The sequence below is a fragment of the Falco cherrug genome, chromosome 1 (assembly GCF_023634085.1).
Source record: "Falco cherrug isolate bFalChe1 chromosome 1, bFalChe1.pri, whole genome shotgun sequence".
NCBI lineage: Eukaryota > Metazoa > Chordata > Aves > Falconiformes > Falconidae > Falco > Falco cherrug.
Genome location: NC_073697.1, coordinates 18,174,616 through 18,201,278, shown reverse-complemented (window position 1 = coordinate 18,201,278; position 26,663 = coordinate 18,174,616). Strand labels below are relative to the sequence as shown.

General features: G+C 40.6%; 1 protein-coding gene across 6 annotated transcripts in view; it reads left to right on the top strand.

The window, feature by feature from the left end:
* Positions 1-714: 714 nt before the first annotated feature.
* The window catches only part of PTPN13 (protein tyrosine phosphatase non-receptor type 13), a 126,489-nt gene continuing 100,540 nt past the window's right edge, over positions 715-26,663 (top strand). For 2 of the 6 annotated variants that reach the window (XM_055727812.1, XM_055727797.1), the window contains exon 1: positions 1,005-1,152. The gene's annotated coding sequence lies outside the window, so the exon portion shown is untranslated. Of the gene's footprint in view, positions 788-1,002; positions 1,157-26,663 lie in introns of those variants that run through there. The other 4 variants (XM_055727792.1, XM_055727783.1, XM_055727788.1 and 1 more) reach the window with 4 other exon arrangements.

Sequence of the window (26,663 nt, the reverse complement as noted above, 5' to 3'; positions counted from 1 at the left end):
CGGCACAAGTGGTCAGTGGGTCCCCACGGTGGACTGCACATTCAAAGTGGAAAAAGAAGCCTTATTTTTAAGAAAAAGCTTTCCACCCAGCCAAGTAGACCTTTCCCTCACCACAATTTGTCTGACGGGCTGAAGACAACCGGCCGTATTTAAAAACTTTGCCATTAACGCTTTTGTTTGTGTAAGTTTGCTTTGTGAAATTATTTTTTTTTTCTATTTCACCGCCGAACAACGTGGCTAATGATGGGAAATCACACGCCCGTTCACGGGCGGCTCTGCTCTTGGCTTCAGCCCCCTCAGGGATGGGCGATGGACGAAGGACACGGCATTCCCGTGACAGAGAGCCAAGGCTGCCAATGTAAGCGCCAAGGGCTGGGAGCCGCCGGCACGGAGGTCATCCCCGAAAAACCCCACCTCTGGGGCCACAGCCAGGTCGCCGTTACCGGCGCAGCCGCTCCCCCTCTCCCGCCCGATTCTCAAGTGATTTCCAAGTTACCTTCGAGCTCCTGCCGCGCGCTGTGGGCGGGAAGGGGCCGGGCCGCGCGCTGAGGGCGGGAAGGGGCCGGGGCCGGGGCCGGGCCGCGCGCTGAGGGAGAAGGCGGGGCCGGGCCTGTGTCAGCAGCTTCCCCGCCGCCTCAGGGGTGTGAGGGAGGGCGGGGCCGTCGGGGCGGAGGGCGGCTGCGCGGCCGCCTCCCCGCGCTGCTGGCGGCCCTGAGGGGGCAGCGGCCGGTGGAGCGGAGCGCAGCGGGCACCGGGAGGGCCGGGGCCGGCGGGCCGGGCGGCCGCGGTGGGTACCCGCGGCTGCGATAGCTGGGTCGAGGGGGGGGACGGCTGCTGGCGGCTGGCTGGCCGTGTACGGACGGACGGACGGACGGAGGGAGGGAGGGAGGGAGGGGGCGAGCGAGCGAGCGAGTCGCGGGTCGGGGAGTGCCGCCGCTCCCGCCCTCCCTGCGCCGTGCGGGAGAAGGGCGTCGTAACAGGCTGCCGGCGCGGGAAGAGATGCCGCTCCGCTCTGACCGCCTCCCCGCGCTCCCTTGCAGGCGCCGACCACAGCCTTAAGCGAGCGCTGCTGCGGGGGAGGGCGAAGCTTCGGGCTTCTCAGCTCCATCACCGCCCTGAATGCGCCAGCGGCGGCGTCTCTAGAACCGGCCGGTAGGTCCGTGGCTTATCGAGGCCGCTTGTCGCTGCGTGCCGGGGAGCCCTTCGCGGCAGGGGAGGGGGTGGGCTGGGGCCGCGGAATCCTTCGTGGCGGGTGGGGGCTGGGGCCGCGGAGCTTCCCGGCGTCCTCCCCCGACGGGGTGGGGGGGCATCGACTGTCGTGGCCGCTGTGCCGCGGGGCACGGGGTGCCGGCGGCGCGGGTCCTGCGGTGGGGCGGCGGGCTCTGCCCCCCGCCGGGCCGTGCGGGTATGCTGAGGTACGGGCCCGCGCCCCGACCGCGCTAGGGCCGGGGGGCAGCCGGGCTGGGGGACGCGGGAGGAGGGACAGGAAGGCCGCGCAGAGCGCGGCGGGTGGTGTGGGCTCTGCCCCGGGCCCTCCTGCTCCGCCGACCCTGGGGTGAGCTGGGCTTTTGGTACCGGCGGCACACGCGTGGCGGTTTGCGCCAGCCGGCGGCGAGGAGCTTGGTTTTGCTTACGCAAACCACACAAAGCAACCCCCCGAACTTCTTAACAGAGGCAAACTTTCTGCCTCGTTAACGTTTTTGGAGGGGCAGAAATGAAGTCTGAATCTGTTGGCCTGTGATGAGAAATAGCGTAGGTTTCGCTGGCTTTTTATCTCCTAGCAATCGACACCTCCGCAGACCGCAGCATAATCTCTCTCATATTCTAGATTGTGTCATTCTATTTAAATTGCATGTTTAAAACAACAAAGGCAGTGACTTCATAAGGAACCGCCAGGAGCTGCTCTGTATCCCTTCTGTTTATTAGGGAAACATTTGGGAACCGGTTTGGTTTTGTAGGTGGGATCAGAAGTAAATGTCGGACATGAAAACTGTAAGGTTGGTTGCAGGTAATGTGTCTAGCCATCTTATTAAGGTGTGAGTTTTGGAGAAGGGAATATGAAAGTCTTTGCATGTGGAACTAGCTGGGGCAGTAACCGTGATCAGCTCATGAAGCCTTTTCGGTGGGAAGAGAATACGTTTTATGAAGCTGTATGGTGAAACTGGGTCAGAACACGCAGACTTTCTCCTGGGGGCTGAACCTTGTGTGAGAGCGCTGTTCCTAGGTGTCTTGTTCCTGGGTGTCTTGACTTCCAGGTCATTTGTTTGGGCTCAGGCTAGTGAAGTGATGACATTTAATACCTCAAGTAATGACTCCAGAGCAGGACTACTTTCTGTGTTCGAATTATGCATCAGGCCTCTGAATGGTACTCTGCCTGTGCAAGTCTGTCTTTGGATGACCAGGAGTATGTTCTAAAGACATTTCCACAAGAGTTAGAATCAAAGAGGATACAGATACAAATAGCCAAACAACTTAGTTTGATTCTTGTGCAAGAAATACTGGTGAGGAAGGAGTAAATCTAGTCTTGGAATCTTTTCGTAGTGCAATTACAACAGAACTTGCTACCACTCCTAGTGTTATCAAACGTGCCTATCTGTTCAGCTTTCACATTGGGCATAGGTATTTCATCTGCGGTGTCTTTTTTTATCTGCCAACAAGTACGTCTTTCCATAAACAGTTTTTAAATGTAAGCACCAATTTTAGGAAAGAAAAGAATGACAGCAAGAGATAGAAAAACCTACAGCCTAACTTCTTAAGGTGTTTTATTTCTTGTTTTTAACCTAGCAGTCCTGTTTGATGATTGTAAAAGCATATAACTTGTATTCCTCCTGCAATGGGACTTTTTTTCTTCTGCTGTTGCGTGATAGAAAAAAAACCTGAACCTTCTGTAGATGAAGATTTTTGTATTGATTTTTTTTCAATTCACGCTCTATTCTACTCAGTGTGTGAATTGGGGTTTTTTTTGAAGTTAAAGGTGCAGTAAAACTAAATACTTTAGAATACACCAGGTATAAAAGGAGACAGACTGTATCGTAGGGTGTCGTTATAACAGCTTAATTAAAAAAAAATATGAAATCCTATCATTCTGAGACTTGTTGAGTGGAGTTGGAGGCTATGAGAGCCACGGACTGGAAGACACTTGGGTGGCTGTGGCCTGGACGGGCTGAATGTTAAAGGAAAGTAAGTGTGCAGTACCTCTTTTCACCAGGATAACAGTGTGGGATCCAGTAGTCTATGCACGGTTTCAAAAGCCTTTGAAAGGAAAAATGGGCTGTGGTATGGATGGGTGGTAAATAACTGGTCATCTTGAGCCTGTGATAACTTGTGCATAGCATTGTCATTTTGGATACCTCAAAGAGAAGTAGTGAAGAAGCTTAGGAAAGGGAGGAGGTTGCATTCCTGTGGATGGGAAGTTACCAAGGCACAAACGTTGTGTTTGCCTGTTCTGGTCAGAAGAAAGGTGGTATGCTTCTTCCTTTTTTTTCCTTTATGGTGGGATTTTTTTTCTGCCATGTGATTCTTATAAACCTAGAGTAAGTATGATAGTGAAGAACTGCAAGTTAAAATGCAGTCTTTTTTTCTGTTTCCTTTTGAAGAGCACAGCAAAGGAAATATTTTCACTTTTACATGTGGAACAGAAATTACTTGGCACATAGCTATTTTCCTCCCAACTGAAAGCAGGTATGAACAATAATAATTAGCAGTTGTATAGTGCAATAAATCTTCAAAGTGCCTTCAAATCTTAATCAGCAAACCATAATAGCACGCTATTCCTGCAAGAGAGGTAAGTAATTAGACAGATAAAATGAGACTGGGCAGACTCTTAAATGGAGTTTATTGTTGAAGTGCCAGTCAGTTGGACAAAGCTCCTCTTTATCGCTGAAGTCTCTGAATATTGCTGTACGTTAAATGGCTTCAAATGTTTATATGTTGAAATACTCGACAGTGTGGCCCAGAGGGCCTGCTTAATGTAGGCATCCTCTTGTTCCAAGTCCTTTGCAGTTAAGGAGATCTTACACTTAAGTCTCTCTAGTGGTTTTTCAGAGCACCTGTCAAGACTTACTAACTTGAACAAGAGTAAGGTCAGCTCTTTAAAGGGAGTGATTTGCTTTTGAAGAGCTTTCCAGTTTACTTGCGTGACAAGGCTAGAACCTTTAGTCCATTGATGATACTGGTAAAATTCAAAGCGATTTCACCAGGAGTCTGTTAAACCTAAGAGCTTATAAGTACCAATCCGGCTGCTGCATTTTGGACATTTGAGAGGGAGTGTTGGTTAGCAGCCTGATGCTTGCTCTATCAGTCACACTTTCTTTTCTCTGTTCACAGAAGAATTGGCTGGAATTCTACTGTTTTCAAATGAACTAGTCGGTGAGACAAAGAGACTGAAAGGCAAGTCTTGGGGTAGTGCGTCATGGTGCAGGAAATATTTGTAAGCAGTTGCCCCAAGGTGTTGTTTACCATGGGACAAGTGTGGATGGAAAGCTATGAATACCAGAGTTAAGTTAATGTTGTATGTCGCCAGTTAACTATTAATGAAATCTGTGCATCTGTAAAGAAGGGTGGAACAGAAACACTGAAAGAAGTGTTTCCCAGCCCCACCTCCTCCTGAGTGTAGAGAAGGAAGCGGGCATTTGCAGATGGGAAGGGCAGAAGATGACTCTTCAGTGCCGGGTTTATTTTGTCCGGGCTTCTCTTTCTCCTATGCCAGTTAAATAGCTAGTAAGCAACTAGGCGTATTCTTTGTGCATCATTATCTATTAAAATACTTTCATAAAAGGCAATGAATTGAGTAGGCTGCCTTGGAACAACGATATGCCTTGTGAATTTGAAATTCAATTGCCAGGATAGAGATCTGCTCCAGTTAGCTTATGAAACTCCATAGAAAGAGTAACAGAGGTGAGAAAGCTTTGTTCTCAGGGTTTCATCTGTTGCTCTTTATCTTTTATGTGTAAATTTAATATGCTGCAGAAATGTCTGTATGTAATGTATCAAGAATTAAAGGAACACCCAGTATTAAAACTGCTGATTTTTGATTGCTGGTATTTATAGGGAATCCTGGAGTTTTGCAGGACCTTAAGTGTTATTAAGGATTTGTAGACAAAAGGGTAATGTCAGATTTAGGACTAGGTGTTGTCAGCTCATTGTTCCTGCTTCAAACAGTCTCATTAAATTAGATGAGATGGGGCACTTGGAAAAGATGGTGAAGCTTTGTCTCCCATTTTGTAGCTAGAAGTAAAACACAGGGAGAAGAATCGACTGCCTTAAAAATGATGAAAATTTGAGTGCCCAAGTTAGGAATGATACACAAATCTCTTTGTGAACTAATCTGATGCTGTCGAAAAACATACAGCTTTTTTCAGTAGACTCTGAGGTGAAGACATTTTAACTTCCGTGTGATTCTACTTTGTTGGAGGAAGGACGTGCTTTTCTAGCGTGTTCTCCTAACTCTGCATAAAGAATTTTTTTTGTTCATTTGTTTCTTGAAAATTGTCTTAGTAAAGAACATTTGTCTGTATCTGTGGGAGAGATGGGAGGGAACATCCTGGAGAGCTTGTTGAAATTTTTGAAAGTGAATCTGCAAATGGCATTCGTATGGTGTTGATGTCATCTTTAACAATGTTTGTATGTAGTGTAGGTACTTGGTTTCAGGCACATGTGCGGAGAGGTACCACAGAGGTGGCATATCTGAAGTCTGTTTTATTTAGGAAAGAAAAATAAAATCTTGAGACAAAAGGCTACTTGGGTGACTTTTCTTGAATGATGCTGTTGCTGGTGATTTTTATTTGTGCTGTAAGCTTGAAACTGATTCTGAGTTTAATAGGGAATACTCCTGTTTAACAGCCTTTCTCAAGCAGAAGAACTTAAAAAGAGGCTCTTTCCCATCAGACCTTTTCCTGAAATCCAGTTTTGTTTGTTGCTCTATAATTTGTTGAGGGGAGAAGGCTGTTGGATCATACAAATTCCTCATGTTTTGAAGGTAGAATGTGCTTTGTATTGTAATGAATGCTTGACTCTTACTGGATAAATCAGTGGAAATACCAAGTTCTCCTGTGTTTCATATCCAGTATCACAATAGCTGTGAAATACTTTTAACTGTGTGTATGTATGTAGGTGCAACTGATGTTCTGTAGCAGCCAGATGACAATAGTCTTACTAGCAGTTTCCAGGATGTCCTGGTACGTTGGAAACCTATCACCACTGCTGTATGTTGGGCAAAACTAAGGATACTAGTTCATTGCAATAGCATAATTATGTCAGTGTATTAGAAATTGTTGCGTTCTCTGTTGACTTCAGTGCTATTTCAGAATTGAGATTGAAAGGATAAAGAGTTGTTAATGTAAATATTTACAGTAAAGTTGTATGCTTGGGAATGTAAGCTTTTCAGAGTCTTCTGTCCATTCCAGTCTGTCTTTATTCATGTAATAGCAAGTGTTGTGCTCAGGTAGTGGGCAGGCCCTCAAAACCTGTTGCAGAGAAACCCCAAGGAACTGAGTGCAAAGGCTTTTAAAGATATTACTGAGTACCCACAGAACATGGCTTATCTCATTATCTCAAGGGCTATAGACATTCTCATTTGCAGCTCCCTGTTTGTGCAGGGGAATTGGTTCCCAGTGATTAACTTTATGTTTCAGTTGAGGATTTTTCCCTCTTTAATATTGATTTTTTAGCATTTCAATAGTGTGTAGATTGGCTCCTGTATTCTCAGGTTTTCGTAGAGACGTGAGTGGCTACAAGGAGGATGTGAAATACCCAATAAACCTGTGACACTGGTGGTTCCAGAGTTTTCTTAGGGTCACCAGGGAAAGGTAATGGGACTTCTCTTATAAAGCCATGTCTGCTGCACAGCAGACGTTCAGAGACCTTGCTGTTGAAATATCAACTGCAAAATTTCAAACTTGTAAGCAACCTTATTCGGTGTTAAATGTTTCATCTTTCTGGATGGAGCTGTTGACTTCTGCTAACTGCTTCTTTATATTGTAATTTTAAAAGATTAAAAGAACTAAAGAGGGGGTCTAAATTAGAGTTTCAAACGTGAAACTGTTAGAAATAGTTGTGCTTCGTAGCAAAGTTGTTCCTGGTTTAAGAGATTAAAGATTTGGACTTGCATATCGCTTTTAAGTAATAGAGGCATGAACAAATGGAGTATATAGATTTTTATTAATGTCTTACATAGGTGGTTAAATTTTATGTAAGTTTTGTACCTAGTTTTCTCATCAGAGTATCAGTACTGTAAAAAAATCTTGCTGATTCTACTTCTCTTGTCACATTTCATCAAGTACAACAGTGTATTATTACTGATTGTACTTGATGATCACTTGTACTTGATGACCATTTGTCTCCAAGTAATTCAGTGTTTCAGAACAGAGAAAAGTTGGAGCAGGGGAAGGAAGTGGATGTTTTGCCATTTAGTATCTTTACTGTAAAATCAACAAGTGGAAACCTTCCTAGTGCTTAGGGTTACGGTCAGTGGAATAATAGCTCACTTTTCCTAAGTCAATGCAAAGCTGTACTTGCCTTCAAATAATTAACTTGGGAGTTTGAATCCCAGGCAAGCAAATTGTCAATACAGTGATACAAGTGCTACTTTTATTCTTTACTTTGTAATGTCAGTGAGTAACAGCAGTATACATCACTGACTGGACAATTGTGTGGTTAGGTTTATGTAGAGTTATCCCTCCAGCAGCCTAACTAAAGATTATATGTAACTTCCTTAATGGTGTGTTTCAACAGGTGATTTACTCTTTTTCTTCTTCAGAGGTTATTTCTTACGGTATTTCTTTCAAGTGCCTTTGTGTGTTTTAACTTTCTCAGTTATTGAGGTGCACTTTTTTTGTTTATGCTTCTGAAGCCAGTTTGCTTTCATCTTCTGTAAGTCTCAAAATTGGACTCCTTTAGATTAATTTGACTTACAGGAAATAAGTGCCTGTATGCATGTACTAATCAGAGATTTATTTGTCAATAAGCTCTCTCTGTACTTTTCAGTGAAGAATTTATCATCTCAGGTTTTTTAGGAGAAAAGAAATTCTGTCCAACCTTCATAGAGATCTTTTAGACTTCTTGTGTATCTTCAGTCATCTTTGTTCTTAAACCAGTGCCCTGCACTTGAAGGAATTTCCTCTTAACCATTTGAAGGAGGATTTCAGAAACACTTGCAGAAGAAGTCATCTTAACTGATTGATTAGTGTCAGATACCTGTACAAGGAGTAGCAGCAAAACATGATAACGTCTAATGAATCCTTCGAAATATTAAAAATTGGCAGTGTACACAGCCTAGAAAAGGAAGGTAGGGGGAAAGAAGAAAAAAAAAAAAAGTGGGCGCATTCAAGGTATGCTGGGGCACCTTCAGTTCCCTCTAATCCAGGTTTATGGGCCCTGCCACAATGTCCCTATCATCTGATGTGCTGGTGGTGGAGGCTTCTGTTAGCTGAGATTTCTCCCTGATAAAAGGTTGCTCCTGTTTAATGTGGTCATGTTTAATGACTGATGTGTGGCGTGGTTTTGTGATTGATTTGTTTTCTTGGGGTTTTTCTAGGTGGTGGTGTGTTGTTTTTTTTTTTTAGAACCGTTGGTCTTCATCTCTTTTAATTGTAAATTTGTTCAAACTCCAAAAATAAGAAACTTGCCTGGGAAGCCTGCTGTACTGATCCATTTAGTAGGAATTGGAAGAAATAGACACTGTAAGTTTTTGAGGAAACTGCAAGACATTAGATTTATGTTTCCTGAAAGAAGTTTCTTCTAATGCTATTTATTTGGCAAATGTACATGCTTGGAAAAAGGAGCTAATTCTCAAGAACCTTAAATTTTGAACAGCTTAATTTTTCAGCGTGCCCTGTCATTGTAGTCCCTTGAATGACCTTAATAAAGAATTTAAAGATTATCCGATTATAAAGATTTGCTAGCTGGCAGTGATGAAAGTTTGTTTCATCAGCTATATAGAGTCATTTATTGAGTGGCTTTGCAGTTAGGTTATCACATCTGTGGAACGGCCAAATCAGCCTGGAGCTTTAAGCTCATGGGCTAACATGTAGAGCTGAATTACTGAAATAGCTTTGCAGAACTCCTGTATGTCAAGTTAAAATTTGTATGCTCATGATGGTTGTTACAGGACTCTGCTGATTCAGATGTGTGATACATTGTGAAAATTAGTTGGGTTTTTTCTTGTTTTCAGTAGTTTTTGGTATCATTAGATCACACTAGCACTAGTGTTTGCTTTAATCTACTGGCAAACAGTTCCAGCAAGAACAGTTTTCTTGTCCCTTTTTCCTTGCTCCTTGGTACAGTTCTGTCCTCTGTGAATTTGAGGAATACGATATGTAAAGGAAGGAAATGTTAAACCTACTTTTAGTTGTTTGTCACAAAATACTAAAGAAAACACTAAAAAAGTTTTTATTACCATGTTGTAATTTTATTTGCATGTGTTGTCTTCAGAATAGCAATATTTTATGTGCTGGAAGATTGTTTGGATTTGACAGTGTGGTGGCAGAAGAAAACGTTCTGGTTTTGGTAGCTGCAAACATTTGCTGCTGGGTGGCTGGTAAAAGTCAGGTGACTGAACCATTACGGGGTCCTTCAAGACCCTTAGCACATTCTTCTCTAGTGAAAATTGCGAAGGTAGGTTACTGTATTCATGGCAAACAAAAGAAACTGCTCTTTATGAACTGCTTAGTTATAGCTGTGTTACTGGAACAATATGTCATGTGGATTAAAAGTGTAAATGTGTTCAGAAAGGGATTAGAGAAATTAAAGTCACAGACCATTAGTGACTATTAGATTTGACTGAGCAGCTCAACAGCTCAGGAACTCAATAAACTGGTGATTGCCAGGGGAGGATGATGGGAGAGGTGACCTGATCCACAATAGTACTTCTATTGAACATTGCTTAGGCTTCTGAATACCAACAGAAGTAGAAAGGTCCTCCAAGCTGAAAACTTCTGTAATCTTTTTTTAAAAAAAGCTTTATTGGAAATTTTCCGTGATCTGCCTTTTTTGAAGCTTGTGTCCCCCCGCATGGGCTGACTTGTTGTTCAGAGGGGAACCCTAGGAACTGAAAGAATCCAAACACTGGGAACTGCTGTACTGGCCATGAAAGTCTGTATTACAGCAGCGTGTTGGTAGCAGTTAGGTCAGTGCTCTGGATTGGAGACATCAGCAGTGGTCATGGCTGTATCTGAAAGATGGGAGATGTTTCCACGTAGCTGAAGAAATATAAATGGGATGTTGAGCTGTCTCATTCAAGCTGCAGTTCCTTGCTTGTTTTTTCATCCTTTCTGTCATGGAATCCTTATTCCCTTTTCTTCAGACCCCTTAAGGAGGGACTAAATGATGGATAGTCGGGTCATCAAGGGAATTAATTTTCACACATACAACTGTAAATACAGTTGCTCAGGAAGAGAGGACACAAATACAGGAACACCTTCATGGTATCACAACATCTTGGTTGCAGTATTAATTAATGTTGGAGGAAAGTGAAAATATGCTAGTTGATGAAATAATGAAATAGAATATGTAAGTAGTTGTAATTTTAAATGGTATCATGTGAAAAGCACAACATATAACAACTTGTGGAGACATAAATAGTTTGATTTCTTTTAGAAATGAGAAACATGTTACTTAAGAACTGAAGGGCATGAATGATAAAAGGCATTCTTTTTGTTCTTGCTTGCCTCAACATCAGATTCTTGTTCTCTGTTAACACTAGGACGTGCTGTTTTGCTCTATGTACTCTTTGGTCTTGCATGCTGAAATAAGCATAAGATAGTCAAAAAGAGCATTTTTCAGTGCAAACCCTTTTGTTTTTTGATATTGTCAGACACTGACTGAGTTTGTGTCTTTCAGTACTGAGTGTTAAAGAGCAGAATAGAATCAGCAAATTACATTTAACGTCGTACGTGGAAATTTCCCTGGTGCCTGCACAGCGTGGAGTATAGTTTGCAATATTATAGAAAATATTTTTGAGCTTGTCATTAACTAAACTCTTTGATATATGCATTAATTCTCACTGATTCTGTCCCACCCATTGCCTTTGCTTTGAAAATACTAAAGAACTGAAGATCACAGAAATTAACTTTTCACCATAATACGAACTGCTGGTTGGGAAGTCTGCTGATGATGCAAAATCTGTTTGTTCTGCTTCCCTCTTCAGTGGTTTTGGAGAAGTCTAATAGAAACTACTGCCTGTCTAGACTTTAATAATTTATATATAAATTTACTTTTTATGTAGACAACATTTGTTTCAAGGCTTTTGCTGTTTTTTCAATGATAGGCTATAAATGCCAGTTAAAAAAACAAACAAACCAACAAACAACACAATTGTCATGCCAAGAAGTATTATGCATCTAGTAAGAGCGATTGCTTTTTATAAGAGTTTTGGAACCCTGAGGTATACTGTCTTTAAGTGGTTTTCAAAGAATTCATTGAACTAGGATTTTTCTGTGTGACAAAAGCTGTAATTAGTGACCAGTAGGGTCTTTGATATGGAGCAACTGTAAATTGTGTGACTCCTGAGTGGGGAAAGTTTGAGTTTCCTTCTTCCGTCTCCCCCATCTGTTGCTTGCAGAAACTGGGCGGGGAGTTTGTTGGCTGTTTGTAGACTCTTGGTATAAAATAAAGGGTGAAGTCTTAAGCCACTTTCACAGAAGTCTGATTATTGTTGAAGATGATCACTAAAAAATTGGAGAGGTTGCTCATCAGTGTGATAAGAGGTGAAGGCTAGGTTAGTACCAGCTGTCTTCAGTGATTTTTTTTTTTTTTGCTAAACCTCAAATTTTTAATCTGTAAATCTGTACTTTTTAAAATGTAGCATGTGAGTGGTTCTACGCATTTATTTCCCCCTAAATGACTGGGGTAATATTCAGCCTCTAGTTAAGTGGATGGAAAATGGCCACTAGTGTAAAACAAATAATAAAAATACTCAGGGAGGGAAAAATACATCGGAGGAAAAAGTGTTTTTCTTCTGTAATTGATTAGTCATGGTCCACAGGATGCCTTGGTTTGCTAGCAAGACCTGACATCTGTACTGATTTTTTTTAATTTATTTTTCTTATGCAGAAGTTTCCAATGCCCCTTTGTCTGTAAATTGTGTATTTCTGCCTTGGCTAAAACAGTGTGTGTATGCTTTTGTGCAAGTATGCTTTCTTTCTGTTTTCTCTCCACTATCTGATGAAGTCTTGGTTCTGGCTTCTGTGCTTTTGCACAGGGGTATCTATGGATTATTCCTCCCACTGTGGACTGAGTCCTGTCCTGTCATTGAGATTTAAATCTCAAGATGATAAAATGTTCCCTCTCCCCCCGATTAATCTTTTTTTCCTCCTTGCCTCCTTTGATTAATATCAAATTGAGTGGTGAACCCTTGATGCTTCTCACTGATTGCTAGTATTAATCTTTCTCAGGTAATTGTATGCAGCTTGAGGTAAACAAATACATCTGGTCCAGTTTGATAATCTATCATTCAAATTCAGTAGTTTATAAGAAAAGTTCATAGAAAATGCATGGTAGCAAGACAGCATATATCAAAATCAAAAATATTTTTGAACTATTGATAAAACATTCTAAAGTTTTGAAGTCCGTTTCAGACTACTGCCCAAGTGCTTTTTTAAAGCCTTACATTTATGAATTTTATACATGCTGTGTCAATGAATAATCTCTCACTTCTTTTTCAAAGAGTTTTATTTATCAGTAGAAGAGCTTCAGCCCATCTTTTTTTGTTACACAGAATTCTGAATTTTTTTCCTAAAAGCAGCACTCTCTTAGAAGTTTATGCCATTTGTATACTGAAAAAGCAAATAAATAAAATGGGTATGTTATAAAAAATACTAAGTTTGCAAGACTAAAACTCTAATACTATACTTAGGACTGGAAGAAAATTTGGATTGTTGTAAAAGTTCTAGCCGTGCGTGGAAAGGATAAAAGTTAACATGTTGTATACAGATCATATTGTATATGACTTGAGCTCTCAGGTTTTGGAGGGATGACTTTTTTTTTTTACTTCAGTGTGGTGTGTCTGCTTATTTTAGGTGGTTCTAGTTAGTGTTTTCTTGGGTCTCCGTGAAATGAGAGTTACAGGGTTAAGCTGCTGTACATTGAATTATCAAATTGGTTGAGAAGGCAGGAAAACTGGATGCATTCTTTAACTGGTCTATCTCACTGTGGTCCAGCTGCATCCATAAAAGATTCAAGTGCTGTTATATTATCCTTCTATTCTCCTTTCACTTAATTCCTCACTAGGGCAGTGGGTTCAGAGGTTAATACAACCTTGCACTTCCATTCCAATACAGCAGGTATAATTTGTACATGGGCATTACCTGCGTATGTCCTCAGTCTGACTAGCTCTCCATTACTGTTCATAAGAATGTTCTTAAATGAAAGGAAAGGTGATGATGTGCCTTGCTTTCTTCTCAGTTTCTAGGCCCGTAGAGGAGAATTTTCTGCTAGTTTGTCCTTTTATGCAGCCAAGGGTGTAATATGGCTCTTTGTCCTGTAACTCTATTAATATGAATGCATTTATCATCCAGACAAAGCAAAACTTCCCTGAACTCGGTTTTTTGGCGACAGCGGGCTTGGCATTGTCATGGGAGGAGGTGCTGCTATCTTGTTTTTCCTGTTTTTTTGGCAATGCCATCTTATGTAGCTTGTTCTGTCCTGTAATCTTTCCAAGTACCAAAATATTACAGAGCACAGATAGTGATCAGCTGGAGTCTTTGTCCATTCTAGTGTGTGAACCTAAATCAAATCTATCTAGCACATCATGGACTATCTCTCTGTCTTTACTATAGATCAAGCAGTCTGTTTTGTCTGGAAGGTCTAGTTAAGAGTTCTGTAAATCACCTTTGCAGATTTTTTATGTTGCTATCAAATTATACTGAAACTTCTGTCCTTTGTGGTAAGGGTCCTTTTTACACTCTGAATCCCATTCACTTTCTTGGCTCAGAAACCATAAGCTTTGTGAGATTTTGGAGCTGGGCAGCAATAGCAGGTAGAGGAATGCCTTGTGAAAGAGAAATGGCATGTTGTCCTATCTGAAAGGAAAAGGACATCACATCACCTTTGAGGGCAGTTAAGTCATGGAGAATATCATGGCAGTAGGACCAAATAAATTATGTGTAGCCTCTATTTAAGATGAATCATAAATTGAGTGTGTGTTAGAGATTTGTTCAAGGGGCTGTATAGTCAATTTAACAATTGTTAAGTTGTAAACAGCTTATTGAATCATGTGGTATGTAATTATATATTTTTCTGAAGTGTGGTGAGCGGAGTGACAGGCTGAGGGATTCTAGTTAACTGATCAGGTTCTGATTAACTTGTATAATTTTGGTACAAAGCCATATGTTGCTGTGTCAGCTCATGTTTTGGAGCAAGATCATGGTTTCCTAACCATAGGCATTCCAAGTCTTCAAGTGGCTTTGTCTACTAATTAATCTGGAGCTAAAACCTGCTAATTGCAGGATTTAAACTAGATGGTATAAACTGCTTGGAAAGGCTTTGGCCTCCATAAAGGGCTCATTTAAAAAGCAAGCATCCATGACCAAAAAAACTTCATTTTGTGTGGAATCTTTCAACTGATAGGTATCTCTGGACATGCTGCTAAGTTACTTGGTGATAGTTGTCACATGGATTGTACTGTTCTCAGTACTTGGTCTACCACATCTACAGACTTGAGTGGAGCAGATGGGCAAACTACGCAAACTTTTAAATACGTTATCAGTTGGAGGAAATGGATCAACTATGGATGGTTGGATAAAAAGAGCCTGCCTTTAAAGAAATAGTGTTTATTCAATATCTGCAAGATGGTGGTGAGTAATATGCTTAGAAACTAATCTGCTAAGGACAGACTTCAACAGAGAACCTAAACAACCTGAGAGCCTGAAAAATACTGGAATATGGAAACACCAGCAGCAGATGACTGAGTTTTGAGAAATCCTATAGTGAACCGGTAGAGAGTAATATCTTTCCTATAAAGCTTGTCTTCCTCTTTCTGGACAATGAGTCTGTTTTGCAACATGAAAGTATACACTGCATGTTTTCTGTGTCCTCAGATTTTTTATCTGCCCTGAAAACTGGTTACTGGTTGGGAGTGTGTATGCAGAGAATATGTACAATGTCAGTCTTAAATTGATTTCTGTATGCGTGAGTATGAAAGGAAGTGCAGAACAAATGGATCTGCAATTTGAGAGGACAGATGATCACCTCAGCTGTGATAGATTGTTTGCCTGGGGCAAGCAGATGATAGGCAGAAGGAGTTTCCATGTTTGCACTGTGTGCATCTGGCTTAGAACTGAATTATTTTTTATATTAGCCAGTTGGGTTTTTTTTTTTCATTATTGGTTTCACAGAATACTGTTTAATATAGTTCATGTCTGGACCTTGTTCGTAGCTCACCTAAATTATGTTACAGTGATGGGTTCTCAGTTATGGGGTGAAAAAAAAGAGATGTATCCTGTTCAAAGACAATATTAATGAATTCCCAACAGTTTTCTCCTCAGCTCATCATCATCTCAGGAAGGGGAAAAATGTTTTATAACACTTGAAGAGCAGCTAAGTGTTTTCAAGAAGTAGCACTTAAACAGGTTACTTTCCCACCCCCACCCCCCCTGGAAAGTTAGTCACTTATAGAGAGAACGACTTGCCATGAAGCCTCTTATGAGGACAGGTGTATACGCAGATAATGAATGCTGTTGAAATGCTTCTTAAGAAATGGTTCTACCCTTTAAGACCCGTTAGTGTCTTGCAGTACCATGCATGTAGAATAAAGAGCTGGTTTCTGGACAGATGGAGGTCTGTTACTACAGTTGCAGCCCATCTGCTGGTATTAAATCTGGTTTTACAAATGCTTACAGAATCTTACTTTAAATCTGCGTTGGTCAAAACCTTTAATAAGCTTTAGAGTCCCTCTAACAAGGCTATCAGATAGTTGATGTTGACTTAGCAAGATACATCAATGTTCCTGCCCCATTAAAATTCTGTTTGTCCTTCAGGGTTTTTCCTCTGTCCTGCAGCAGAAACATAAAACAAAAGTGAGTTGTTTGGTGTATGTGAAGTATACTCATGCAGACAAATGCACATATACATTTTTATATAGATAATTGGTAACATGATACATTCATATGTATATGCACATATACATGTGTGGGGACACGCACACTTTATCCCGTGGGTGTGTGCCATGAAAAGCACATTCTTCCTGAAGGCTGACATAAAGTTCAGAAAGCTGAGTATGTAATATCACTTGCCAGTGCTTCTCATTTCCTTAAATTCAGTCTGTCTTCATTTAAGGCAGTAGCCTATCATTTGTTGCCTTTCTAATTGCTTTGTGTAGGAACAGTTATTCCATGGTCAAGTCAAATCCAACCAGCTGCCTGTTCACATCTCTGCTGTTCCCTCAGAGTGTATGGATTTCCTGATACGGGCTCAATATGACAATGGGTTATAGTCAGGTATCTCTCTTGAAGAGGTAGTTCACTTGGAAGTTGGTTCTCTCTTGGAATTTTATGAAGTTGCTTTGTAAATTTAGTCAGTGATTCTTACTGCTTAAAATTTCCTTAGCATAAATCTTTGTACAGATTTTCACACCTGACTGGACAATATATCGTAGACCTTTTTAATTGGCATTTTTTGGCATATAAAAAGTATACATCTCATGCCTTGTTACTACCATGTCTTGAGTAGAAAAAGGCTGGCTGGCTAAAAGGAAAATTACTTCTTTTCTGCTGCAGAAGAGTGAAAAAAAATCAGTGTTCTGAGTAGGGCTTGATACTTGCTACTGTGCTTGAATTAGTGTTTTCTTGAACTCATAGATAAGTAGAGCAAGCATCTCTCAGCTTACGTGTTGGTCCTAAAGATACAGCTCTTGCGTGTACAGTTCTTGACAGCTGAAATGTAGGCCTATGTTCAGTCTTGTCTGGTTTTCAGGGTAGAAATTCAGACTTCTACAATAAGAATTAGTCATCACTTGTGTGAGTAATATCGTTGCTCCCGGACAGGTGAGTTCACAGATAAGATATCCATTGTGTCATCTAGCTGCAGACCTTGTGATGTTCTGTTCTTTATGCTATATCTCCCCTTCCCCCTCTGTGCCCCCCCCCCGAAGTGAACCCCCAAAAAAGTAACTGTCTGAGCAGGCAGCATACTTCTGGTGGTTGTTTTTTTTTTTCGCCTTAATCTGCCTTTTTTTTTTTTCCTCCCCTGCTGAAAATCCTGGGATTCTGTGGTGTTGCCTGTGTTGTAGAACCTATGCAGTTGCTTAAAGAAGTTTGGATTCCAAAAAGTTGTGAATGTTACTCTCTTGAGCATCAAAGACTGCAGAATTGGTACAAGATAGACCCTCTAGATGGATAATGTCCCCAGGCATCCTGAAATTTAAGAACACGATCACTTCTTCCTCCAGTTGTAGGGCTGCCTCAGAATTGTTCCTGACAGTTACGAGGAATTAAAACATCATTCAGGTTCATGGCTGTGGAGAGTGTTGTTATTCAGGGGATGGTCCATCTCCATCAGTAGTTGTTTAGACTCTCATCAGCTGTTTTCACCAAGATGAAGTCATAAGCAGAAGGAACCGAGTGGGGAGGTAGATTGGCCTAGGGCACTGGGTAAGAAAGGCATTGGACTATCTGTAGCAATCAATTAGCTGAGGAGATTATTTGCTAAGTGGTAACTTTTTAATTGATTGGGGGTGGTTTGTTTTGGGTTTTTTCACTTCCATAGCAGAAAAATAAATGTACAAGTGCAGTTCTGTGGAAATATTGGTAGGTGGGGTGATCCATGTGGGACCTTGTTAGCTCTCATAGTATGTGTACTTGGGAAAAAAACCTGTGTTGTAGTAGTGCAGCTTCTTTGCCTGTCTGCAACTAAGGTAAAGCAGTGCTGGAGGAATCAGATGTGTCTAGATGTCATTTTCAAACTTGTTCTGTTACTTGGCCAGTTTTTTCTTCTGTTGTCAGATACTGTTTCCTTTCCAGGCAGGACATATGAAATAACTGTTTGTATGAACTGTCCTCTGGATACTAGAGGTTCATTGTGGCTGAGTACACAAGTTATGCTCCCTGCTAACAGATTGGTTTCTTGTGAATCTGCAGAGGAGCTGCTTTCAAACTGAAAACAAAGAAATTGTTTCTGGAATTGGTACATTAGATCATTCAAACTATGGAGAAATTGTTTTGGTGCCCTAGTAATCTCTTCTACTAATTCCTTTTTCGAGAATGTCTGGTAGTCACACATACGAGGCTGACAGATTATTTTTTTTTTGCACACATCCATCCTTCTCCCACACACAGGAGGAAGAAATCCAAAATCCAAAATGAACCCCACAGTTCAGCCACCTAACAACAGCAAAAGACTTTTGTTGAAGGATTGTACATCAATATATAGGATTACAATCTGGTTTTGAAATAAGATGTGGTGGGGTCAGTCTTTATACTTATTAAGAGTATGTTGACTTTAACAGTGATTTACAAATTACTACAATCCTAACATTTTTCTTTATTGCTTAAATTGAGGGGTATTAAAGTTATTTTCCCAGATATTTTAGCATATTAACATCATGATATTTCTACACTTACCTGAAGGTCAGCAATTTTCTGCATTTAAAAAAAAAAAAAAAGTTGCAAAGCTTCCTGACATTGTCTTTCTCTTTCTAATACTGCACCTAAGAAATTTGAGGACTCTTACTCTCTTGGCATATGATGCTTGGTTTCCTGCTGATCCAGTTGTGCTGCCTTCATTTACCCTGGTTATTACATTGCTGCAAGGGGCTGTTGTACTGAGAAGAGACATTTATAAAGCAAGGTACCATTCTCTGTTACTGAGACTGTAAGGATTAATATCTAACAGAAACTGAACCCCTCTGTACTAGAGAATTTATCTAAGGTAGTAAAATTCGTATCACTTCATTACCACAGGAGAGAGCTTAAGCTAAGCTTTAAAAAAACCCAGTCTAGAGTAAGTTTATCCATTAGGGAAGTTATCTGTTGAGCAATACTGGCTTAATTTGTACCTGTTAAATTAATCAAACTTACTTCTAGTCACTGAGTTTCTAGTGTGTGGCAGTGTATGTCTTGGTGTTAAGTATTTGATCTTTACTCTTCTCATGTTGGGGACTGATTATAAAGAAATCCATCTTTGTAACGATATGAAAAAGCAGTTACTCTGTACAATTGTCATACTTGACTTGCTTATCAAAGCCTCATTGTCTTACCTGTAGATACCTTTAAAATGTCACAGATGGTGGGAAGTAGTACTTAATAATTTAGAATAATGCTTCCGAGTGACTCAATGATATTTAAATCATGTGTGTGCTACTATTTCTGCTCCTCTGACAATAACTTTCATTCCCTCTTGAGCAAAGGCTGCAAGTGAATGATAGACTTCAGTCATGACCTTTTAGTAGTATATGAGGGATGCATAGCTCTTGTATGCAGCAATGGAATAATTGCTGGACTAAAGCTGGAGGTGTCATTCTTAGTTTTGCTCACCATAGTCTGTCCCTGCCATGGTGACAATGCATGTCACACATACAGACCTAGCAACAGTTGTGTACCCCAGTGTACTTGATGAAGAGCATTACTACCACTCTGCACCGAAAAATATTGGTGCAGAAGGATGCCAATGAAGGCACTTCCGTCAAGACTGCTGCACAGTCTGGAATTTGTCTGCCATAAGTGAAGTTGTAGGATAGACAGTACATTGCTACATCATGAAGTTGTGTTGTCAATAGTAAGACACGTTTTGCTTGTGATTATTTTATGTCATTAAAGAGTTTCATCTGATACGTATGAACAAGGGTATTATTGATCAATCTGCTATTTGAAAAGTGTTTGTGTTGCCAAGCTGGTTTGCAGTCCTGAAATTTCTGCTTTTCCATTTATATAGCTTGTCTTAGTCACAGGTCCTCTGTTCCTACTTAGCAATTAAAATGAAAGTTGCAAGTATGAGAAACGCACCAAGGAGACATGCCTCTCAGAGGTGGAGCAGATCAACAGCAAAATAAGGGAGTTGCCCAAGGATCTTACACTGACAATTAGGCTAAGAGAGGGATGCAAGAGTCATGCCCCGATTTATGTGGATTAAGCTGACTTTGTAGTGATAATTATATACTCTTCTGAATAAAATTTTAATATCAGATGTGAAACATCAGCTACCCTGATGTATAAATTGCCTAGAAAACATGACTTTCATGATTATTATATACATTTTGGACTGGATTTACTAGTTTGCCTTACACAAAGCCTCAGATAAACAGGTTTATCTGGTTCTGGTGATAGAGAGACAGAACAGCAAGGGAGGGATTCAGCAATAACCCTTGCTTGTCTTCCATTGTGAGTTTAGTCCAATGCCAAAAGCTGATTTCTTTCCACCTTCCAGGAAAGAAAGCAAGTGCTTCTCAAGTAAAATAAACACTGCTTGCCCTGGAGGTACAAGCCAAGATTCTCAATACGTCACATTCTTCTGTCTTCCAGACGTGGGAATACAAGACTGGTTTAAGGCTTTGGAAGGAGAAATGCTAACATCTGTTACAGTGAGTGTGAGAGCATTGCTATATGCTCAAATAAAAGGCCAACAATGCTCTGTACTTCTGGGAGTGTCCTTATGTTCTTTGTGTTCTATCGCAGATTTGAGCTAGTGTCTGTTCCTTTACTTAGGAAGCTTGAGTTCAAAGCAGCAAGCTATCGGTTTGAAGAGGAGATGCAAGTTTAAAGAAATTTTCTTGATGTAGTTTGAGGACTGGCTCAGGAGCATGGGACTGTTTTGCTGACATTTCATCCTGTCTGCCTGCAGGAGCGAAAGACGGGAACATGGAAAGAAAAATGTGAGTGGAAAAAGCTAATCTTTTCCACAATGCAGGAGAGGGAGAAAGGAAGTTCTTGGGTGGTCTCTACTGACCTTTCCAAAATGGAGGAGGAAGGAATAGTGCTTACACTAAGATAATATTATCAAATAGCTGAACAAAAAGAACCATGGATGTGTGTTTGTTTGCAAAAACTTAGATCCACGTGATTTTTAGCAGCTATTTAGAGACTTAAAAAAAGAGAGGGGAGAGGGGATTTGCATCTTGTGAGGCTTTTTGTCCCATCTATTTTTAGAAGTGAAAAGTGGTCATGGCACAAGGGTTTCTTTCTTTATCCTTCAAGACAATAAATGAGAATAATGTGTAGTAATTAACTTGAGAGCAGGATTCTAAAAATAAAATAAAGAATTCTTTAAACACTTGATTAGCTTGTGTATTTACCTTGATTATGTGTTTGACTTGAATATTTGCAAATAATGCCTTATTTTGTGGACAGCCAGTGTAAATTGGACCTGCAGCTATAGGAAACCACATTTTACATGCACACATCTAAGCATGTGCAGATTTCAAAATAAGATTTCAAAGACTGTTGAAGCACAAGCTTTCTAACTTGGCTTCAGGGTTCTGTACTTGTTTCAGCAACAGTATTATTGGGGATAAACTAATTGATATATGCATTCCAGGTCTTCTTCAGGGGTGTAAGATGTGGGTCAATGTAAATAAATAGGATAGATGCCAGCATTCTGAAATTACAGGGTATGGTAATGACTCTAGATGCTTAGGTTCTGAAATGGGAGAGGTCAGACTTTCAAAACTGCTCAGGTAAACTTCAGTTCAGTTTCATTGGGATTTGTGTGCATATTGAGTGTTGTTAGAAAAGTGTCAGTGTTTTATTTTTAGGCAGCTAATCATGGCTTTAGAAATATCAAATAAGTATGAGATACTGCAAACAGTTAACTAATGTTCTTAAAACACAGATTTTGACATAAAGTTTTGGTTCTGAAGTTATGTCACAGGAGAATATGCTGATGCAGAAGGTGAGGGTGAAAAAGCAAGGGATATGTGTTACTAAAACCAAACCGCAAAGTTGTCAAGCAGTCGTTGAAGCAGTTTATCTTTTTGACTATCAGTCTGTTTTTAATTTTTCTTACAACATTGGTGATATTATAGTCTTTGTTAAACACAGTTGTAGCAATAGCTGCTTAATACTTCAGTTGGCAAGAGTTGAATAAAATCTGGAAAGAATAGGCCATTCAATGCGTAATGGCAATTTGAAATGCATAAGGAGAAAAGTTGGTGGCTGGGGGAAATGCGAATTTTGAGCATTTAACTTATGTGCTGCATACGTAATTAAAAAGCAAGACGTATTGAAAACTTTGCAAGCTGTAGGGGAAAAACATATACCTTGCAAATAGTCATTTTGACAATATTACTTGCTGTGAGAGGCTGGTCCTGTCGTGTTTTCCCTCTTACCTTGGACTGAGGGTGTGGCAGGCTGCTTTATGGGCCATCTTGGCATTGCCTGGGTGTTCCATAGGTGTTGTGCTTTTAACACAGGTTCTTGGGACTGTAGAGTGTAGGAGCAAGGAGGTTACTGAGCTTCCTTTACAGGCAAAAGGCAGAAGTACTCATCCCACTCATCAGGGAAGTGTATAAGCTGTCTGCCTTTGAGGGAGGAGCTGTCAGTTAGTCCTCCAGAGGTAAACAGGCTCTTTGAAGGAAGTGTTTGAGATACGGGAGAGGCCCTTGGCTTAAGCAGCTTGCTTTCTTGGAACTGTGCTGCCTATATGGCTTAGGGCTGAATGGCATGGAGGGTGAGAAATTGCACTCAGGGCTTGTTGATACAAATGATTTCCACCTGAATTTACTCTCTTGTCCTGGAGCAAAAAAGAGCTGCCTCCACATGAGGCAGCTGTTTTCCTGTGGAAATTGTATTCCTGTATGGTCTAGGAGTAAATTCTGTCCCAGAGCAAGCAACTTGAAAGCAATTGTGTCTGTGCTTCTCCAGTGTTAACTGTTTTAATTTGTATACTGTTTTCCTGCATTGTGTTGTGCTCTCTGCTGTGTGAATGGCCCTTTTTGGATGTTTTGTGGCAATGTTCTTGTGTGGTCTTTGTATGTATGTGGGTGTATGGGGAATCCATGCCTTTGGAGTTCGTACCATCTAGCCCTTTGTGCCTCCCAATCGTGTCTGCAACTGGACTTCTTGCCCCACCTGGAACACTGTTCAGCTCTGGGGCCCCCAACATAATGAGGACATGGACCTGTTGGAGCAAGTCCAGAGGAGGACCACGAAGATGACCAGAGGGCTGGAGCACCTCTCCTGTGAAGACAGGCTGAAAGAAATGGGGCTGTTCAGCCTGGAGAAGAGAAGGCTCTGGGGAGACCTTATAGCAGCCTTCCAGTACCTAAAGGGGCCTACAAGAAAGCTGGAGAAGGACTATTTACAAGGGCCTGTAGTGATAGGACATGGGGTAATGGCTTGTAACTGAAAGAAAGTACATTTAGGTTAGATACTAGGAAGAAATTCTTTACTATGAGAGTGGTGAGACACTGGAACAGGTTGCTCAGAGTAGTTGTGGGTGCCCCCTTCCTGGAAGTGTTCAAGGCCAAGTTGGATGGGACTTTGAGCAGCCTGGTCTAGTGTCTGCATTTTACTTGGAGTTTTGTGATCTGTCATTTTAGGCCATTACTGTTCAGCTTTCCTGAGATCCACACACCCTCTCTCCTTGGATTAGCCCCTCTTTGCTCACTTGAAGTCAGCTAAAAGTTTACCCTTAACAGAGAACTCCACTCTTTTCTTTCCTGCATTTTTTAAGAGGTTGCTGTTCTTAGTCTGTTGTCCCCTGTTGCAGTCACCCACCTTCCTTTTTTCTGAGTTCTTAGCCATAAGAGTTTAAATACTTATTTAAATGGATTCATTTTAATTGTGAAATGAACATTATACAACTATATAACCACGTACGTAACTGCAATTAGAGGGCTAAGATGTGAAGACAGGCAGTCTGTGTTGTTAAGGTGTTCTACAAAAGCTTTGCATGTTTTTCTCTTACATAAATTACTTGATCCTGTAATTATGTTGCAATTTATCAAAATGTTCAGGCATTTCACAAAACCAAAAGCTGTTGTATGTTTTGAGCACTTGACACTTTAGCTTCTGTATTCACAAAGGAACCAGACATTATTGAAGGCTCCCAGAACCTAAGGAGACAGCAAATGTGGAAGAATTGTGCATTGCAAACATTATATATTTTATAAATTTCTCCTTTCTCCTTGTGAATAACATCAGTTGCAAAGAAACTAGTGGGAAAGAGGTATATTTTGAGCCAGGCACTTTCACTGTCAGCTTCGTTGTCTTAAATTAGTGGTGCCTGGCTGCTAACAGGTGGACTGTACAGATGGAGAACTCTTGCCATGCATTTGCCTGCAAACACCTCACCCCAGCTTGCTTCATTCAGTTCCTCAGTAGCAGAGAACAGTTTTGTGGAAGCCTCTTTAATCTTCATAACCAGTGTGTTGGTCTTCTCTTTGCTTTGACAGACAAGTGCTGCAGCTTCAAGGTAGTTTTGAGGAAGAAAACCAGGAAAAGTTACCAAAAAGTTACTGAAACAGATACACTTCAATGAGTCTTGCTCAAATTCCAACTTGTGCTTCTTTGCATGTGGGTGTATGTTGTAATGATTGATGCTAGTTTTTGAAAGCTCAGGCGAAATACAACAAATATGAAATGTTTCGGGTTTGGTGTGTTGTGATGTTTGCTTTATTTGTCATGCTATTGCTGTCTAATATACAAGCAGGTCTTGTTGCTTGCATTGCTACAAGTGAGGCCTGCATGGCTGTGTGCATATTAATACACTTCTTACTGTGATCATTAAATCGTTTTCTGTAGGATTCTTTTACTGTATGTAGTATGTTGGGGAGTTTGAGCAGACATGCTTATGGTCTTTGTAGCGATAGGGAATCGGATTATATCTGCTATGGAACAGCCCACACAATTATTTAATCACAGCTGAAAGGAATCAGGATTTTTGCAGAATGGGAAAAAGGGGAGTGGCTAAGAAGCATTTTGGGAGAAATGTTTGGTGTTGTTATGCTCGGCTTACTTCCTTTAGAATATTTAGCACAAAAAGTTTTCATTTGCAGTTCATATTTTTTTAATCCCTAGGAGAAGATGAGGTCTTCTATTCAGAATAATCCGTTTTGACTCTAGATGTGCATACAGAAATTTGAGACAGGGCCATGAAATTACAGAATTCCCTGCCATGGATGATAGACCAGCACTCTGTGCTAATCGATGTATGTGAATCTCATACTGACTAGAAATGTGTTTATCTCTGGCTTTCTATCCATTTATTGCAAGTCTGCATTGGTCCCTAGCTTTGGGGAACTGCATTTTGAATTGTGTAATGTATTTTTCTCTTCGGGGATTCAGATTTCATTTTTCTTTTAAATATGGTCTCGACCTGCTTTTCATTCCATTGAGGATGACTTTTGAACATTAATCATTGAAAATATGTCTGGTTTGGTAAATATGCAGAATGATTGAATACTAAAAACTAGCAAGTTGTGAAGTAAGGAAAAATAAGCTGTGATGAAATGCAGCCAACAAGATGTAATTTTTCAGTAGCATAGTATAAAAATCTAGCTGAAAAGGCTTTAGGGTAGTCTTCAGAGCCCATGTTTTCAGCTAGAAACTCCAGGATATTCAGCCTTTTATATTGCCATCATATGGGTATGAACCTGGCTATCTGAAAGTTAAAAAAAAACATGGAAAGCATGAAACTGCCTGGACATTTACTTGGGGAAACTAAATATAGCTAGTCAGCCTGTCCTCCTTGCAAATGTTAGATTATTATCCATGAGTGTACATCTGAGCCCAGATTGTATGCTGATGGAAAGGCTCTGGCTAGTTGATTGGAAGGGAGGGGCAGTAACCTCCAGCAGTACTGTTGGGTCATATAAAGCTCTTGATATCAGTTATTGATCTTGGGAAAATATGCATTTCTTATGGAACTGTCTTTTCCATTTCCAGCAGCAGCTTTGGAGCCTTTGATACCCGATGAACTCATCACTGATGATTGATATACCTTAGGCTCTTAGTGCATTTCACTGCCTCAAGATTTTATACTTTGGGCTTTGGAGAGAAGCAGCTGCATCTCAATCAGAAATATCAATTGGCATGAATGCTCAAACTGAGAACGTTTAGTGTCCATAGAAATCTGAAGTAATTAGCATGATTTATTTGTTCCTGAGCTTACTGAAATGAAGGTTTGACTTTGCCAGAGTATTTAGGGATGCATTCTTCAGTTTTCAAAATGTTTTTTATTTTGGACAACTGAATATCAAATTGTGGTATGGTTAAAATGGTTTAACTCTGAAAAAAATGTTTAAGCCTGAGCTCTTTTAGCTGGGGAAGGAAGTCTTTATTTTCTGGGCATGCAATACATAGAACACTGCTAACAGTTTTAGTTTGTTTTCTTAAATGTATGAAGAAACTAAACAAAAGAGGTTAGCTATCAATTCGACCGCTAGCTTGCTTGCATGCTTTCAGGTAGTGCTTCTTACTATTTGGTCATGAGATAACATAAATAACCTTGTGAAGACATATTGGAAGAAGAGCATCCTTTCCTAACAGCAGCTTCACAAACTTAAACCTGTGAAAATAACGTTAATAGCTGATTTGCATTAAGAAACTTGTAACTACTAATAATTCTGTCAGGTTTTGTTTTTTTTAAAACAGGACAGACTCTTGCCCATGGCATGTGGACTAATACCAGCTTTTGAGTTTACTGATTTAGTAGCGTACAATATTAATACGGATCATTGTTGTCTTAAACCAATTTTTTCTTCTTCATTTGAGCAGGTGCTCAAAGTCCTTTGTGATGAA